Raw genomic sequence first — 12,743 nt, forward strand, 5'->3', positions numbered from 1 at the left:
GTGCTCCTCGCGGCCCCCCCTGGGGCTTACCGGCTCGGAGAAGTCCTGCCGTAGCTAAACAAGAGTCCTAATCCACCGACAGGAAAGCACTTTGCATGGCTGCCAGGTGTTTTTCAGCTGATTTGCGTGGATGGACAGGGAGCAAAGCAGCTTGATTGCTGTAGACAAGGAATTAGGCTACCTGTACTGCCTGTCCAGGTGTGAAACTGCTGTGCACTTAATTACTTGCTTTGCTCACAGTGATATTCAGTTTCTTAGCATTGTGAGGAATATTATTTACGGGAACTTTATCCTCCTGGCAACTAACAAAGTAATTACTTCAGTCTGCATCTTTCAGTTGGATTTTGCTGCGATTTGTGGCTGTGAAATCCAGAGGATGTTAAAGAAATGGATAAAAGGGATTTACATTTACATTCTTGCAAGTAAAATGAACTGCAGCTTGGGCTTTAGCTTGATTAACAGGGAGTAAAATGTAAAGGAAAGGGCTGTAACCCAGAGATTGCAGGGGAAATTAACTGGATGGGCCAATTCAAGTTCCAGGTCTTCTGGTATGGCTCAGGCAGGGTTGTGGGTCCCTGTGTTAGCAGCGAGCCTGTCTCCAGGTCCCTACAAGTGTGCCGAGAGGGATCTGAGCCATGAATTCATGGTAGATGATGGTGATAGACCCCAGAGCTCAGGGCAGGCCACCGACAGCATGCTTTCTGTTGGACACAGAGCAGAATAAGCCCGTATGATTTTCGGCCTGTGGTTTGCAAAAAGTTGGGGCTCCATGAGAGGGAAGTATGTGCTGCAAGTGGGTTTGGATTCTCCAGTTAGTAGTTCACGCCTACTTTGGTGTGCTGCTGGTGGTCTGCAAATAAGAAAAGGTGAAACCAAGATTGCTTCTTCCTCCTCCCTTGGAACAATCCAGATAAGACAGACCAAACGGCAAGGTAGGCTATGCACACCATCTGCAGCAAGGTGTGGGAAGGAGGTAGCTTTTTGCCTTGACTGTAAAACTGTGTCATGGTTTAACCCCAGCCGGCAACTCAGCCCCACACAGCCGCTCGCTCACTCCCCGCCAGTGGGATGGGGGAGAGAATCAGAAGGTAAAAGTGAGAAAACTCATGGGTTGAGGTAAAGACAGTTTAACAGGGAAAGCAAAAGCTGTGCATGCAAGCAAAGTAAAACAAGGAATTCATTCATTACTTCCCATCAGCACGCAGGTGTTCAGCCATCTCCAGGAAAGCAGGGCTCCACCATGCGTAACGGTGACTTGGGAAGACAAACACCATCACTCCAAATGTCCCCCCCCCTTCCTTCTTCTTCCAGCCTAGCTGTATATGCTGAGCATGACATCATATGATCTGGAATGTTTCTTGGATCAGTTGGGGTCAGCTGTCCCAGCTCTGTCCCCTCCCAACTTCTTGTGTCCCCCCCAGCCTACCCCAGGGGTGGTGTGAGGAGCAGAAGAGGCCTTGGCTCTGTGTAAGCACTGCTCAGCAATAATGAAAACATCCCTGTATTATCAATGCTGTTTTTGTCACAAATCCAAAACATAGCCCCGTACTAACTAATGTGAAGAAAATTAAGTCTATCCCAGCCAAAACCAGCACAAACTTTATGCTCTCAACTTGCTTTACTCCTGCTGCAAAACTTACAGGAACTGGGTTAGCACCAACAGAAACCAGCATCTTCTCAATAATGATGATAACAGGATCCAAGGCATGTTTCAGCATGACTCATGCATGGGAAGTATCCTGGTGCTATAAGGTCAGATCCTCAAAGGGGTTTAAACATGTTATTCTCATGGATTTCTATGGGAATGAGGCACCTACTCATGACGAAGACCTGAGCCCTATTCCTTCTTTACACGCTGTGCTTTGCCCGTGGGCAGATGGCAGGGTTGAGATGAACCCCTGCTGCTAAGCTGCACTCTGCTGCAATTTCCATCTGCTGAAATATGTTTTAATATAACTTCTGATTCTAAAAGTATCTTTAAAAATATATGGACAAAGCAAGCTGGTGTCACTCTAGTGGAATCAAATGTTTCCTCTGGCCAAGAGCTAACCTGCGTCCCAGCCGTTTCCCCCAGCACAAAATGCACTTCTCCAGTGCGGGAGGGTGGTGTCACAGCAAATTGCCTTTCCTTTCCTTTCCGCCTGCCTCATCACAGCTCTGCAGATGGATCGACAGACCACTTCCAACTCTCAGCTTCCTTTTTAGGCCAGTAGAGAGATGATCTCTTCTTTACAAAGAGAACTAGGGAGACAACACAAGAAATCCTCCTGGATTAGGGCCGCCGATGGATCACAGCAGGAGCGGAAAACGAATTGCAGGAAGGAATTGGTATGTTTTAAGGACTGTGACTTTTAAAGACTCGTGGGTTGGGGCCATGTTAAAGGTCTGCAGAACACACCCAGGACTCTTCACTCCAAATGGTCTTACCTGAGTGAGGGTCTGACACATGAGCCATGAGCTCCATGGAGTGAAATCTCAATTCTTTCCCTTCATCCTATTCCAAGTCACATCCATCCTGACAACAGCAGCGAAGAGCCAACACCTCCTTGCACAGAAATAAATGGAGTTAAGAAACCCGCCTTGCTAGAATAAGATAACAGCATCTTTATGAGCCACAAGACGGCTCTGTAGAGCCAAGTGTGTCCTGGGGCATGTCCCTTGCAGGGACACTTGCAGCACCTTGCAGGTGCTGGGGTATCTTTGTCTCCAAGAGTGGAGAAAGCCGAATTGCAGCCATAAGGGTCCAAGGTGCTGGGTCTCCTGCCTGACTCCGCATGTCCCTCTGGCTGCCCAAAGCACATGGTGTGTCCACGGGCAAAGGCAGTTTCTGGCCGTGTCTGCTGTCCACATGTAACAGGCACAAATCCTGACGCAGCTGGACTTGCTGAGCCAGGGTGGAGTGAAGTTGGGGAAGGTGGTCTAGCAAAGGCGGCAGACGTCTCAGCTCCTGCTTTCTGTTACAGGTGGGAGTTCAGACATTTCCCAAGCCCAAGAAATTCTTGCAAATGACCTGAATTTTACTTAGACTTGGAATTTTCAAGCTGCTTAAACGAGTTCTAAGAGGCTCTCTCGGACCCAAACTTGCTGAGTGAGAGGGAGAAGCAAACCAGGGATTTTATTTCCTCTCTAATCTCCTTTTTGCAGCCACTGGTGAGGAAACAAGAAGTTTATTTTTTAGCCCTTTTTTGCTGTCAGACTTTTCTGCTGGGAGAGAGCATGTTTTTTTTCTTATGCTTATTATGACTCGGGACTGTGCACACCAGCAAGTGACTGACTCTGCATAATAAATTGGAGGCGACCTGAAAAAAAAAAAAGGATAAGCTGCAGTTTCTTGGGAGTTCAAAAAACATATGCTCCAAAACCTGTTTGTCTGTATAATGACTGTTATTTCCAATTGCCAAGGAACTGCATGTACGTTTCTGCTTTTTCAAAAGCACATTGTGTGTGTTGTTGACAGGAGGCACTTTGGCTCCAAAATACTGCCCAATAGCCTTGTCAAACAGGGAGAGCTTTTCCTCTCCCTTTCCCCTGTCCTTCTCTCCTCTCTCTCTGTCCCTCTCCCACTTCTCCCTCTCCTTCTCCCTCTCTCCTGTCGTCTCTGCACCTCCCTCCCTCTGACACAGTGTGGGGCGAGAGGCTGCTCTGTGCAAAGGGATGAATTTCAGACTGCGCGTTCAGCAGTGCAGTTTGTGTTTCTGACTTGTTTCTGACTTTTTAACCGTCGAAGGACCCAGTGCAATGGCAGTGACCTTAACAAGGTGACAAGGCCCTCAAGTGTCACGCGTGAGCAATGATTGCCTGCAAAATGGTGGGAGAAGGTGGCAGCCCTGATGCAGAAAACACCAAAGATGAGGAGATCAATGCATGCACATAAAGGCAGGCATTGTTGATGGGGGCCTTAATCTTTAATTAATTTAAAATTATAAAATTAATATTATTGTGCTTAAATAATTTAAATACAAAATTGTTTTGAGTCATGATTAGAAGCAACAAACATTACTGAGAAAGGCAAGGAGCTAAAGTTGTTATTTTGGCTCAGGAAGTGAAATACGAAAGGCAAAGGTAGATAGCCTTTTCCCCCTTGATTTTGTGCCTGAGGCTGTAACATTCTGGTTCAGGAATGTCTATTAATATTAAATAATTCACTTGGGTGACTTTCATAGGTGGAAACCAGAACTGATTTCAAAGGACTCCAAAGGAGACCCTTCATAAGGGAAACAAATAATTACACATTGTTTTTTATTTTGTTATGTTTTTACCTTATTTGCATCCAAGAAACTTTAAATAGGCTTTCTTTGTTTGTCCACACTGGAGCAATATAACCAGGGAATTTGGCAGAGTCCCAGATCCTGGCAGCAGCTGCCAATAAAAGCTCACTGAGCAAGTACAAAAAATAAAATCACACAGTATCATTTTTAACTTTGATTAAGTTGTGCTGAATTGCTCCATGGGAGGTAATGGTGAGCTCCGCGGGGTTAGGACCAGCACGGGATGTGAAGGATGTTTATCTTGCAAGTGTTTGTGCTGTATATGTCGTTCCCATTGCCGGGGAAACACTTTGTCAAAAGTTCACTATTACAAGAGTTTGGGGAATAAACGTTGCAACAACATGAACAAATAAAACCCATTATTCCGTAATGTGCATAGCAAGCCACTGTCAAATAAAAAAGCTGAATATGCCTTAAAATGCTCCCTGCCATCCAACGATGGGACTGCCTTAGATTTGCCAGCAAGCGGCTGAGCGATGCCGGGGACCACGGTCCTCGGTCTGACGTGCCGCGGCTGATGTGCCATGAGGAGCAAATGGGCGAAGGGCATGGTGGCACTCTTGCTTTAGGATGACCGCAGCAATGCTACTGCCCCTCTGCGGTGTGATGCTATTTCGTGTGGGATGCTAGGGAAATTGGCACCTGCTATTTTGGCCTTGTGTGCTGTGATATGTGGGGGGTTGGGAGGTCTTCTGGAGCAGGCGCGTCCGTGGAGAGGAGGAGGCAGCCAGCTGAGTGATGGGAACCACCACCACCTCCTTAGGTGGTTATCTGTGGGTACCTGAGGAGCAGCGCCTGGGACATTTGACTATTTGTGTCAGCCAGGCACATGTCTCATGTTTGGCGTGGTGGAGAGTTAACACGGGTCCACGTTCATGAAGCCAACGGATTGGACCCATTCATGGCGATGTCCCCCATCCTTCCCTGAGGCCCTGGGGGCTGTTGGCTGTGCACTGAGCTATCCTTATGCCTCTTCCCCACTCTGGTGCTTGGTGGCTCTGCACTGTTGCAATAGCTTAGGACTGGTCTCTTGCTTAGGACATCCTTTGCTGGTTCCTGACTCCATGACACCTCTTTGGGACTTATCTCTGAGTATATGTTCAGAGAGCTGTCAGCATTCAGATGCTTCATATTTACATTTTCTTCAGGGTACAGGCTCTTCCCTCAGTGCCCAGGATGATGGGGACATCAGGTCAGCCTGCCCTGCTCTGCTCCATTCCATGGGGGAGGCAGCACAGTTTCAGAACCACGGTTCAGGATTGCGTCTCCCTTGACTTATCCTTGTCCTGGAGTAACAACATCTTTACATGGAGGGGAGAGAACTGGAGGGGAAAATCCTCTAATCCCATCTAATGCCACCCAGCCTTGAGACCTGCTTGGGCACCTGCCATTACACTGGAGAGCCCCAAAGCCTCAGTCACCAAAACCTCTTTTTTCTTGCCTGACTTCTGGCAAGATAGGACTAGCTGGGGACAAAAAGTAAGCCTCTTTTCCCCTGCGCTGTTGTCCAGAATTTAAGTACATTTTTCTTTTCTACATCACTGCACTGCCCTGCGATAGATGATTTCCCCATTCACCTCTCCATCCTGATTCCCAGCCTCCCTTCACTTGAAGCTGTGTACCTGCTCAGCTCGAGTGGTTGCCGATCACATCCTCTCCTTGGACATTTCTGCTGGCCCTGCTGTTTGGAAGTTTAGCTCTGCTGCCCTCAGTAATTCCTCCTGAAAATCTTGGGTCCCGTGAAGACCTCTGTCTTGAGCCAGGAAGCATTTGTGCTTCCTGGTTCGTATGCAGATGCCAAAGTTCTCAGCGGTGGAGCAGAATTCTCTACTTTGTCCTCCATTCCTTGGTTTCAGGTGAAAAAAAACCAAACAAAAAACCCCCCAAGCCCCCAACAACTGTATTTCTTTTCATTCTTCCAGTTGCTGGAGTCTCAGTGATCATCAAATGACTCCTCAGCCTTTGCATTCCTTTGGATATCATTCTCCAATGCCCCACTCAATTCGCATTGCTTTTCATCACAGTGAGACAGTAAAATTAGTTGCGTTTTTGTTTCCTCCACTTTATCCCATCATCAGCCCATTATATACACTGTGCTTGCTTCCACATTGGTCTGAATGTTGGGTTTTTTTCTCTAGAAATCCATCACTCCCAGGCATCCTGGCACTGGTTTTCTTTGTTTCCATGTGGTTTGCCTGCTAACACACTGCTCCGGAGCCCGACCTCCGTCATCACGTCTCACAGACACACAGGCTGATGTAACTTATTTGCTTTACAGTGGAGATTTTTCTTTTTAAACCCAAAGAAAGAGAGTAAAAACTGCAATGAAGATTTTAACTGGGGTTATATTTCGCCTTTCTGCATGTGTCCTGGGCACAATAGAACCACCCTGTGTGGGGCTGCAGTTCAGTCCTTGCACCAGGAGCTTCCCTGTGGGTAGTGAACTCCCTGCTGACAGCAAGGGAGTGATCCCATCCCCAAATGTGGACATCTTGTGCTGGTGAGATGAACTGGGGTACCAGCAAGGTCCTGAGTGACCTGCTCCAGCTGACCCAGCTTGAGCAGGGGGTTGGAGGAGAGGGTGTCCGGAGGTCCCTTCCCACCACGACTGCACTGGGACTCTGTGATAAGCAGAGGTTAAGGATTGTCCCTGGGGTGCCAGTGGGTTAGGACTAAGCCTTGCCCAAGCTTCAGGGGTCCAGCTATGAGGAGTCGGGGTCCCACTGCAGTGTGGAGACAGGTGGTCAGTGGGAAGGATGCTGCTCGGGGCAGAGCTCACCCGCACCACCTCGTCACTCATACAAACCTGTGTTATTGCAAATAAGGAATGGCTGTACTTATCCCTCTCACTCTGGACAGACTCCACTCTGATTTTACCTTAATTTTACATCTTATGCTACCTAAAATGACCTGACCCTGTTTTGTGGTCTTTTCTAGCTGTGAAGGTAGAAAGCTTATTTCTTTTCCCTCTGCCTATACCCATTTCCTTGACACTTCATCCCTTGCCCTCTGTTTTTGACCTGACTTAAAAAGTAGGTCTATAAACTTTTGTCACCGTTGCTATATCCTGCTACAGCCCCTGTGTATTTTCCTCCTTATTCTCTGTATTAGAAGCAATATTTCTACGCTATTGGTGCCACATTTAGTCTCATCATGTTCAGGACAGAAAAGGAGGGAGCTCTGTGTGGTCGCACTATGTTCCTCAGGTTCAGGGTGGTTTATCGCCCAGGGGAGGCATAGCACAGAGCGAGGTGTCCAGCTGCGATCCGGCCCCGTGGCTGAGCGGGTCAGTCCCCAGGGCTCTGTGATGATGCAGTCAGCTTGTGACTGTAGGCAATGCTGTTGAAGGACTCAGAGCCATGAAAAATGCTGCCAAATCATTGTAAGGAGAATTGTCGAAGTGCTGGTTGCAGCTACTACTCAAGGCATGGACAGACTGGATTCCTGCTCCTTTCTCTGAGCTATTCCCTTGGGAAACCTGGGCTTCTCCTGTCATTCCTGAACAGACAGCTGCTGTTTGCGCGATCTGACCATCTGTTTGCTACCCAAGGCTGCTGCAGCAGGCATTTGGTGACACTTCTTTACTTTTCCAGTAATGTCCCAGTTCTGTCAGATCATCTTTCCTAGTTATCTCCAAAACCCACTGCTTTCAGGGCTGGAAGGGGGCTGTTTTAGGGTAAGACCCCTCCTCACAGACCCTTTGCAGCAGGATCACGTCTCCATGCTTCTCCCTCTCACTTACCTACAAGGTTGTAATGGCAGAGAGGAAGCTGTTGCCACCTCGGTGACCTCTGAATTCGGTCTGTCTGCGCTGCAGTGAGGGTACAGCTTTCAAGCCCTTGCATGGGGTGCCCCCAGCTGCACACTGAGCAGCTCTTCTCCTTTCCTCTCCACCGCTCACTGGGTTTTGCTCCCAGATTTTGGATCTGTCACGTTGCTGTGTGGATTTGGTCCTCTTCCCTGCCAGTTCAAGGGCAACGCACCTAGTCGGGCAGCCCACAAGACCAGACTCTGTCGGGGTGTGTTTCTGTGTCATTTATGGCATCTACTAAGCCACCAAAAAGCGCAGAGCCAGATCTTCACGCGTCGTAGCTAATGGTCATCATTCTCTGAAGATGCAGAGGTGTCTCCGTTGCTGTAAGCCCACGCTGTGAATGCAGCTGGCAGAGCTGGTCAAGGAGATTCGTTACGTGTCCGGGTGCCCAGAGAACGAGAGGACCCACCCAGGAGAAAGCAGGGAGCACCCAGTGTCCAGACGTGTTGAGAGAAAGCCACCAGCAAGGCGATCAGGGGGTGCAGAGCTCCAGGAGAGCCTGTGACACCTCTTGTCCATTGAACCTGGCCAGGAGAGCAGAGGAACTGGGGCCAGTAGTTTATGGCCCAGCAGACTCCCGTTATCCCTGTGCTTGAGCGGCAGCTTCTTTTAAACCTTCACCTAGGGCTTAGGTTTAGACAAGATGGGGCACGAATGTCTGTCCAGTTTGATGTCTCTGTGGGCAACCTGGCTGGAGATCTGCCAGCCAAAGGGTGAAGGAGGCACCTGACGTGAAAAATTTGTCATGAGGCTTTGAATGCGAAATTCTTCTTGTGTGAGAGCACCAAGGAGAGGAGAGACGTTTGGTCTCATTGGTTTTCTTTATGGAAACCCACAGGTTTTCTTTGGCTGCTTCCGTAGCACGCTTGAAACAGAAGAAACCATTTCTTAGGGAGCAGCCAATGTTGGGCAACAAGCCCTTCGACTCCCAATGCGTTTCCATTGACTTTCACATATTTTTGTCATATTTCTTTTGGCCTGTGCTATAATTTAGGCACTTGCTTCTATACCTCTTTGGTAAAGGTTTAATTGGAACTAAAATCCCATGGTTGCTTTGCTGTGTAGACCTCGGCACTGGCTAAATTTTTTAGGATCTTGAGCTCTCCTGACTTTTTCCTGTGTGCTGCATAAGTGCCATTTGGGTTGAAAGCTCTGGTTTTGCAGTAAAATGGGGAGCCTGTTTGTATTTATTGTGTTTCCTCTTGCAGGAATGCCAACCAGTCATGAGAAAAGTTTCACCAGCAAAGGTTTGTGTGACTGGTATTTTTGTATACTGATACTTCTGCTTTCAGTAGGGGTGGATAGGATGGTATGTGCTCAAATAGCATTATTCCTGTGCCCCCCCTTGTCATGGTTTAACCCCAGCCAGCAACTAAGCACCATGCAGCCGCTCGCTCACTCCCCCACCCAGTGGGATTGGGGAGAGAATCAAAAAAAGTAAAAATCATGGTTGAGATAAGACAGTTTAATAGGACAGAAAGAAAGAAAATAATGATAATGATAATAAAAAAATGACAACAATAATAATAAAAGAATTGGATATACAAAACAAGTGATGCACAATGCAGTTGCTCACCACTCGGCCAACTGATGCCCAGCCAGTCCCCAAGCAGTGATCCACCTGCCCGGGCCAACTCACACCAGTTTATATACCGGGCATGACACCATACAGTATGGAATATTCTTTTGGGCAGTTTGGGGTCAGCTGCCCTGGCTGTGTCCCCTCCCAACTCCTCGTACCCTTCCAGCCTTCTGCTGGCAGGGCATGAGAAGCTGAAAAATCCTTGACCTAGTATAAACTACTTAGCAATAACTAAAAACGTCAGGGTGTTATCAACATTATTCTCATACTAAATCCAAAACATAACACTATACCAGCTACTAGGAAGAAAATTAACTCTATTCTAGCTGAAATCAGGACACCCCTCCAGCGTATCTGTGGTAAAATGAGAGCAGTGTGGAAATCTCAGAGGGAAGCCCTGATTTTCATCACGGAGATCATCATCGTAGGGGACAAACATACAAGCAGATAGAAATTAAACTCATCTTTCATTAAAGAGGTATAATATCCTTCAGTACAATACATTACCCTTGGGTGTTTATATTGATAAACATTATAAACAGCACATGGTCAGGTCTGTGGCTTTGAGGAATCCAAAACTGCCAACCCTTGAATATTTAAAACTGCAACCTATGGAAAAGTGCCCTCATCGCATGCGTGCATTTCCCATCACTGCAACCAGGATGCAACCAGCATCTGCCACACATGCCTTGGTCCCTCTCTCAGCCTCTCCCCAAAGGGAGTGCTGGGAACACCAATGGGGGTTTTGTTTCAGCAGAGATTGCCCATTTGTTTAAACCTGTCTCATGGTTCGGGAAATTTCCAGATGCACCTAAAAACTCCTAGAGTCTAAAGAAATAATCAATTTGGGGTTCTTACTGTGTGTTTTTTTGAGCCTTTCTGCCCCACTGTGATGTCTTGAAGCTTTTGCTGCTCAACGTGATCTGAACATCTCACCCACGCACTTGACTGCAGGGGCTACGTGTTGAGGAGCAGAGCCCCAGGGCTATGTCAAGGTGCATGTTAAACTAGTGAGAGCTGAAATCAGAGTAGCTGTGACCTGAACATAAATCTGCAAGACTGAAAAGCTGGCATGTTAACCCACCTTGCCACCCCCTTTTATAACAGTGACTGACAAAGCTTGAAAGGATGTTTATACAGGAGCCAGCTCCCATTATGCAAATTGAATTTCTCCTCCCCCCTTCCCCTGAATCTGGCATCAAAACACTTCAGCAGAATAAATATAACAACTATATAAACCCTACTATTTACTTTTGACCCACTTCTTTGCTACTTCACAGCATGCTTGCCCAGTTAAATCACTGGCCACTCGCTCGGGGAGCTCAGCCTGTGCTTTGTTGGAGCAATGTTTGGGGTATGTCAGTCCTACGAACAGGTCCCAAACTGTTGGGGCTGGGATAAGCGGTGGGCTGAGTGTAGGAAGGAGCCTGTTCTCAGCCGTGCCTGTCGGAGGGCGAGCTCTTGAAGCTGTGTTTGAAGGTGAGGTCCTTCTTCTTAATTTTTTTTTAGCAGCTGAAGTTTTTCTTTGGTGGGTTGTTAGGAACCAGACACTTTTCAGCCCATGTTGAAGATGAAGTGTGGAGAAACCTGCTCACCTCCAGCTGGAGTCAAGAGGTATGCACATCTTCCCACAGCTGTGTAGGGACTGCCGGACCTGGGGCTTACTGCTAAAGACTCCTGGTGCTAAAAACTGCTGTGGGCTTGTGTCCTCACCCAGAATTTGTCACATTCCCCTGTGACAGTGTGCTCCCCCCCCAGCCCTAACCTGACCTGTATTTCCCATAACCCTGCTCAAGTTGTTAATGGGAGATGAGACAAGCCATTAAACACAAAAATAGTTAGTTCATGTTACAAACAAGTAACATTTATGTTAAGAACTCTATTAAAATGGTTTGACCATATAAGGAATTACACAAACTGGAAATTATTGCCATATGTCAGTAAAAGTATCAAAGCATATCCTACAGAGTTGTCGGTCTTGTGAAGATTAAAATCTAAAAACTGTCACTATCTGAATTCAGTGTATCTAACAAAAAGACTTTGAGTATGAAAAGTCTTTTTTCCTAGATCAGTTGGTCTCCACATATTATGGGGAGGTTCTGTGGAAGAAGTAGAAAACAGTTATAGTGGATTCTGCTCACTTCCTGGGGTTTTAAGGGTGAGTGTAACCTTCTACAAAGTAGATGTCCTTTAGAGTAAATTTGCATGAGTCATAGCAGGTAAAAGGATTTCTATTCTATGTGTTGGCAAAACTGACTTGTTGCCAACTCAGAATCCTACATGGGTGTACCATAGCTTAGGCATACCTAAAACTCAGTTTTTTCTGTTTTCAACAGACAAGAAAATGAGTGAACTAACGAAAATCTGTGATGACTGATCCTGAAGATGGAAAAAAAATTTGATAGCTTAACTGTCTTGTAAATATGTCTAGTTCTCTCGACTTCTGTCTTCCTGTGTGTCACTCACTTTTTTAATTATGTAGTGGTGGGAAAAAAAAAAAATAAAACTTGATTTGCACTTTTCTTGCATATTATTGGCTGTATCTTTGTAGAAAATGTCAACTAAACTTAAGTTCAGTTGCCGCTTCCAGTAGGTGACAATGTTTGCATAACATTTTCACATGTTGAAAAACTAATTGTCTCACCCTCTGTCTTTTGCATGCGTAAGAACACCAAGGGCTATACTCATGACCTGGCTTTGCTGGTGAGGGTCAAGCATGGGCCATGTCTCTACTTTGTACTTCGGTGTCTCACTTTTTAAAACATTCCAGAGTTTACAAGATTGTAATAAAACTTGACCTGTCACAAAGCTATGAAAGTATTTGTGATGTAGGAAAAAAAAAAAAAGGAACTTCAGTGTCCTTTTTATTAAAGAGGAGCTGGAGTGATTCTGGTTTTGCAGGTAAGCTAAGCAGGGTAACTGAATAGTAGGACAGTGTGCTTGCTACTCTATCTTGATTTTTTTTTTCTTTCATGTCACTAGTCTGTCTGATTGCTATTGACTTTCCAGTACCTGTTGAGAACTCCCTGCCACTTGCTTATAATGGAAAGCCTTGGGAGATGTAGCTGCAGGTTGCAGG

This window comes from Aquila chrysaetos, chromosome 1 (genome assembly GCF_900496995.4).
Source record: "Aquila chrysaetos chrysaetos chromosome 1, bAquChr1.4, whole genome shotgun sequence".
In the NCBI taxonomy this organism is placed as follows: domain Eukaryota; kingdom Metazoa; phylum Chordata; class Aves; order Accipitriformes; family Accipitridae; genus Aquila; species Aquila chrysaetos.